This window comes from Phyllobates terribilis, unplaced genomic scaffold (genome assembly GCF_046119375.1).
Source record: "Phyllobates terribilis strain yellow unplaced genomic scaffold, ASM4611937v1 Scaffold_8__6_contigs__length_399053987, whole genome shotgun sequence".
Taxonomy (NCBI): domain Eukaryota; kingdom Metazoa; phylum Chordata; class Amphibia; order Anura; family Dendrobatidae; genus Phyllobates; species Phyllobates terribilis.
Genome location: NW_027362768.1, coordinates 307,408,570 through 307,415,719, shown reverse-complemented (window position 1 = coordinate 307,415,719; position 7,150 = coordinate 307,408,570).

The following is a 7,150-nucleotide window of genomic DNA, read 5'->3' as shown; positions in this document are numbered from 1 at the left end:
CAGCAACCTCCGCCAGTGCCATGACTCGCAATCCGGCAGCTCCGCTGCCCACTAATACCATGGTATCCTACCCCGGACCCCGGCTTTCTGCACCTCCTCGCTTCGGAGGCGACTCCGCCCAGGCTCGGGGCTTCATAAATCAGTGCACCCTGCACTTTGAACTATTGTCCCACCAGTTTAACTCCGACCGGGCCAAAATTGCCTTCATCATGTCCCATCTCACCGGGGAGGCCCTGGCTTGGCTAAATCCTCTATGGGAGAGAGGAGACCCCCTGGTGTCCGACTTGCCTGCCTTTCTCACGGCTTTCCGGAAAGTCTTCGACGAACCCAGACGGAAGACCTCATCCGCATCATCACTGCTACGCCTCCGTCAGGGAAGTCTCACCGTGGGCCAATATGCCATACGGTTCCGTACCCTTGCCTCGGAGCTGGCCTGGGATAACGACGCTCTGGTATCCGTCTTCTGGGAGGGTCTGTCCGGCCGTATTAAAGATGAACTTGCCGGTCGGGACATTCCTACCACTCTCAATGACCTAATAACTCTTGCCACCCGGATTGACCTACGGTTCCAGGAGCGTGCCAAAGAGGTCACCCGTGAGAGGAGGTTTCCACGTCTAGCTCCTACTCTTCAGAAACCCGTCACTCCCTCCGTCTCTCCCCAGGTACACTCTCCTGAGCCTATGCAGGTCGACCAGACCAAGATGGTCAAAACCCGTCAGGACTTACACCGCGCTGAGGGGAGCTGTTTCTACTGTGGCAGTAAGGAGCACCGGATCCGTGCCTACCCGGAGAGGTCGGGAAACGCCTGTGTCTAGGTTCGCTCAGAGAGGTCGACCTAGACAAGAATAAATCCTCTCCATCTCTGCTGCTGTCAGTCTCAATCGTCTGCGGGGAGAACTGTTATTTCGAACTAGCCCAACTTGACTCTGGAGCAGCCGGGAATCTTATTTCACAGTCCCTGGTAGAGAAATACCGCATCCCCACCAAACCTCTGGCTGTACCCTTGTCTGTTGCTGCCGTGGATGGGGGTCTCTTACCACGCCCCATCCAACTCATCACCGAATCCATTACTCTGCAGGTGGGAATGCTGCATTCTGAGAGTATCTCCTTTCATGTTCTGCCTGGACTCTCTCACGCCCTCTTGCTAGGTCTACCTTGGCTCCAGAGACATGCACCCGTGCTTGACTGGCAGACCGGAGAGGTCCTTCGCTGGGGACAGGACTGCCATAAGACCTGTCTGGTTCCCGTCCATCCCGTCCGTCCTTCTCCTACCCCAGCTAATCTACCTGGACTTCCGATTCCTTATTGGTCTTATGCTGATGTCTTTAATAAAAAGGAGGCAGAGACACTACCCCCTCATAGACCATACGACTGCCCTATCGACCTGTTACCCGGTACTACTCCTCCCCGTGGGCGTATTTATCCATTATCCGCTGCTGAGACCCGGTCGATGTCCGAATATATTGAGGAGAATCTGGCCAGGGGATTCATCCAGAAATCTACCTCCCCGGCGGGAGCAGGCTTCCTTTTCGTCAAAAAGAAGGACGGCTCTCTCCGTCCCTGTATAGACTATAGAGGCCTTAACCAGATCACGGTGAAAAATAAGTACCCCCTTCCGCTCATTCCGGAGTTATTTGATCGTCTGAGGGGGGCTAGAATCTTCACCAAACTGGATCTCCGTGGGGCGTACAACCTGGTTCGTATCCGTCAGGGGGATGAATGGAAGACGGCATTCAACACCCGGGACGGCCACTATGAATATCTGGTAATGCCCTTTGGTCTCTGTAACGCTCCTGCCATCTTTCAAGAGTTGGTCAATGACATCTTCCGGGACCTTCTCTACTCCTGCGTAGTGGTGTACCTGGACGACATCTTGGTCTTCTCTCCGGATCTCCAGACTCACCGGAGGGACGTTCGTCAGGTCCTGCTCAGGCTCAGGCAGAATCACCTCTTCGCTAAATACGAGAAGTGCCTCTTTGAGCAGACCTCGCTTCCGTTTTTGGGCTACATTATTTCTCAGACCGGCCTACGAATGGATCCAGAGAAACTGTCTGCCATCGAGAAATGGCCTCGACCGGAGGGGTTGAAGGCCATTCAGCGGTTCCTGGGCTTCGCCAACTACTACCGCCTCTTCATACCACACTTCTCTTCCCGGACTGCCCCAATTTCCGCGCTCACCCGTAAGGGTACTAATCCCAAAGAGTGGCCGCCCGAAGCAGAGGAGGCCTTTCTTTCCTTAAAACAGGCCTTCTCTTCCGCCCCGGTGCTGCATCGCCCGGACGGCAACAAGCAGTTCTTCCTGGAAGTTGACGCCTCCTCCTCTGGAGCCGGAGCGGTACTTACTCAAAAATCATCTTCCGGGAGGATGGTAACTTGTGGCTTCTTCTCTAAACTCTTCTCCTCCTCAGAGCGCAATTATTCCATAGGAGACCGAGAGTTATTGGCCATCAAACTGGCATTGGAGGAGTGGCGTTACCTGCTCGAGGGGGCTCTTCACCCGGTAATAATTTACACTGACCACAAGAACTTGGCTTACCTCCAGCATGCCCAGAGACTTAACCCGCGCCAAGCCCGGTGGTCCTTGTTTTTTGCTCGCTTTGATTTTGTTCTTCATTTTCGCCCGGCTGACAAAAACGTCAAGGCGGACGCCTTGTCTCGATCCTTTCTGGTGTCTGATCTCGAGGAAGATCCGAAACACATCATCGATCCCGCCAGAGTAATGCAGGTGGCTCCCGTGAGTCTAAATCGTCTCCCTCCCGGAAAGACGTTCGTATCAGTACCTGATCGGGAGAAGATCCTTCACTGGGGTCACTCGTCTAAACTGGCTGGCCATGCCGGTCAGAAAAACACCCTCCAGCTTATTACCCGGCACTACTGGTGGCCTACCCTGCACAAGGACGTAATAGACTTTGTTTCTGCCTGTGTGTCCTGCGCCCGCAACAAGGTTCCCAGACATCTGCCAGCCGGTCGCCTCCTTCCGCTTTATGTACCTGCTGCCCCCTGGCAGCATATAGCAATGGACTTTATAACTGACCTCCCAGTCTCTGCCGGTTGTACGGTCATTTGGGTGGTCGCTGACCGCTTCTCCAAGATGGCTCATTTCGTTCCCCTGCCAGGCCTCCCGTCTGCACCCGAGCTAGCTAAAGACTTTATTCGTCACATCTTTCGTCTTCATGGCCTGCCCCTCCACATCGTGTCGGATCGTGGGGTACAGTTCACCTCACGCTTCTGGAGAGCCACTTGTAAACTGCTAGACGTCACCCTGGACTTCTCTTCCGCTTACCACCCTCAGTCCAATGGTCAAGTGGAGCGGATCAATCAGAACCTGACCAGTTACCTCCGGCACTTCGTTAATGCTCATCATTCAGACTGGGTGGATCTCCTACCATGGGCCGAGTTCTCTTATAACAATCACGAGAGCGAATCCTCCTCCAAATCCCCGTTTTTTGTAGTTTTCGGTCAGCATCCTCGGATTCCTTTTCCTGTCTCCACCTCTGTGGACAACCCGGCTGCGGAATCTCTCGTTAGCAAATTTTCCTCCATTTGGGAGAGTACCCGATCCGCACTCCTTCAGTCGTCCGAACGGATGAAAAGACACGCTGACAAAAAACGCCTGGATCCTCCACAATTTCGTCCTGGAGATAAAGTCTGGCTCTCATCTAAATATGTCCGACTCAAGATACCTTCTTACAAGTTAGGGCCTCGGTTCATCGGTCCTCTGGAGGTCATCAGTCAGATCAACCCGGTGGCCTATAAATTGAAACTCCCGGCCAACTTACGGATCCCTAACTCCTTCCATGTATCTCTCCTCAAACCTGTGGTACTTAACTCTTTTTCCAAGTCTACAGGTACGCCTCCTGCTCCGGTTTCTGCTGAGGACGAGTTTGAGGTAGAGAACATTCTTGCCACCAAAAGGGTAAGAGGAAAGACCTTTTTTCTAGTAGATTGGAAGGGGTTTGGTCCTGAGGAGAGAACGTGGGAGCCCCGGGAGAACATCCATGCCCCTCTTATCCTTGCTAAATTTCTGTCTGGCCTAAAAAAGGGGGGGCCTAAAGGGGGGGGTACTGTAGCGCCGGTGTCCCTGCCCTCTGCTAGGCAGGGACGCTGTTCCCCTCACCTCTCTGCTCCGTGCCCGGCGTCCTCCTCCCGCTCTGCTGGCAGCGCGCGCTCCTTCCCGGCCACTGTGCTTAGGGCGCGCGCGCTCTCCCTCCCTCTTAAAGGGGCCGCGCGCGCCGTCCTAAGGAGTCCCCGGCCAATGGCCGGAGGACTTCACCATATATAAGGCACCTCCTCCAAAATGGAGGTGCCCGAGCAATGTTGTTGCTCTGTTCACTACTCTGCTTCAGCCCTCAGGTCCCGTTGCCAGTTACCTGCCAGATACCTGCCAGATTCCTGCCAGCTTGCTGTCTTATTCCTGCCTGATATTCTGCTACCTGCCTGCTAGCCTGAGGTCCGACGGTCTGCCTTACAACTCCTGTCAGTCTGTCTAAGGACCAGCTTGCCCGCTCACCTGGGAGCGCACATCAGCTACCTGCCTGCTTGCCTGAGGTCCGACGGTCTGCCTTCCAACTCCTGTCAGTCTGTCTATGGACCAGCTTGCCCGCTCACCTGGGAGCGCACATCTGCTACCTGCCTGCTAGCCTACCTGGAGGCTCCGCCGTCACGTGCTGTGACCACTTGCCTGTCCAGTGACTCCTGCCCGCTCACCTGGGAGCGCTCATCTGCTGCCTGTCTCCTAGCCTACCTGGAGGCTCTGCCGTCACGTGCTGTGACCACCCGCCTGTCCAGAGACTTCTGCCCGCTCACCTGGGAGCGCTCATCTGCCGCCTGTCTGTTGGTCTTCCTGGAGGCTCCGCCGTCAAATGCCGTGACCACCCGTTTATCCAGAGACTCTCGCCTGCTCACCTGGGAGCTCACGTCTACCATCAGCCGCCACAGGTCGTACCAACCCTTTACCCAGAGACTGCCCCGGTCACTTGCCGTGACCATCTGCCCGTTCATCCAGAGACTGCCCCGGTCACTTGCCGTGACCATCTGCCCGTTCATCTAGAGACTGTCCCGGTCACCTGCTGTGACTGCCTGCCTGGTCGCCACCCGCTCCCTTACAAGGACCGCCCCCTTGTATAGTAGCTCAGAGGTTCCGCCTCCCAGACCCGTTACAGTGGGGCTGTGGCCTTTTAGCTGTTTTTTAGCTCCTCTCGTCTAATTTATGACTGCAAACTACATCAAAGTTCAAAAATGTATAAAAAAAAGTGTAAAATGATTTAACTGAGAATCCATCAGTGAGCTTGTTTTGACAGAAGCATTTATAACTCTTTTACCTGTCTTTTTTAGCTCCTCTCATCTAATTTAATTGTGAAGACCACATCAAAGTTCAAAAATGTGTAAAAAAAAAAGTGCGAAAGGAACTGAGAACCCATAAGTGAGCTTGTTACGACAGAAGAGTTTACAACTCTTTTACTATTGTTTGTTTTAGTTCTTCTCATCTAATTTATGACCATAGAGCACAGCTAAGTTCAAAAATGTGTAAAATAAAGTGTGAAATTAGTTAATTGAAATCCATCAGATTAAAATGAGTTAACTGAAAATACATCAGTGAGCTCAATCTAACAGGAGAGTTTGTAAATCTTTTACCTGCCTTTTTATGAGCTTCTCCCATCTGATTCATAACCACAGACAACATCAAAGTTCAATACGCAGAAAACCTCATAGACAGTAAAAGCCAAAAGGTGCAATATTTTTAATGAGACTCAATTGCAAAAATGTTTTTAGCAGTTAAGTAAACAAAAAAATGCCCCCAACTGTGGATAACCCCTTTAATTGAATGGAGAAGAGTTATAATACTGGGACTAACCAGTGGAGACTTCTTTGAAAGTACCCTATAGCCAGCAACCCCCAGCCTGAGATGGCTGATAACAGAGGAAAATAGACTAAAGCTGTCCACATAAAATAGAAACATTTTTAATATGGGGGACAGTTCCATATGTCTTACTCATGTTTTTTATCTTATATAAAGATGGACTTGGCTAAACATTCGCTGTATCCCATCACATATGTAACCGAGTCCAGGTGAGCGAAGCAGCAGACTTGTATACATATATACAGTATATAGGGGTGTTAACGCTCCCAGTCACAGAGGGTGCAAACACAACCGGGCTTGTGCTGGAGGGGGGCCCGATGACACCTACTTCAGCTGAAGGTGTGTCCAAGGATGTACATGCAGCTGAAGAGTATTGCCGGCAGGGACCCTCCAATCAGAGGCCCGCAGTTGACGTATGCGTGCCATGCATTGGCGTCGCATGGCAGTGACATCAAACGTCGCTATATCAGGCATGCCGATGTCAGCTGCCGGCCTCTGCGCTGGCTACAGAAGAGGACACTGTACGTTGTAGGACTGGAGGAAGGTGAGAAGAATGTTTTTTGTTTTTTTTTATGCAGAAGCAGAATGGGGGACATGTATATTAGAAGGGACCCAGGATGGGGGGCATATATACCAGGAAGGGGGCCATAATGGGGGCATATATACCAGGAAGAGGCCCATAATGGGGGACATATATACCAGGAAGAGGATTAGGATGGGGGGCATATATACCAGGATTAGTAACATATATGCCAGGAAGGGCTCCAGGATTGGGGACATATATAACAAGAAGGGAATCATATATACCAGGATGGGGGACATACTGTATATACCAGGAAGGGGACCAGGATGGGGGACATATATACCAGGATGGGAGACACATATACCAGGAAGGGGCACAGCATGGGGGAAATATATACCAAGAAGGGGGCCAGAATGGGTGACATATATACCAGGAAGAGGATCAGGATGGGGGACATATATACCAGGATGGGGAACATATATACCAGGAAGGGCTCCGGGATTGGGGACATACATACCAAGAAGGGAATCATATATTCCAGCATGGGGGATATACACTACCAGGAAGGGGCCAAGGATGGGGAGTATACTGTATATACCAGGAAGAGGACCAGGATGGGGGACATATATACTAGGATGGGGGACATATATACCAGGAAGGGGCCCAGAATGGGGAACATATATTCCAAGGAGGGGATCATATATACCAGGATGGGGGACATACTGTATATACCAGGAAGGGGACCAGGATGGGAAACATATATGCCA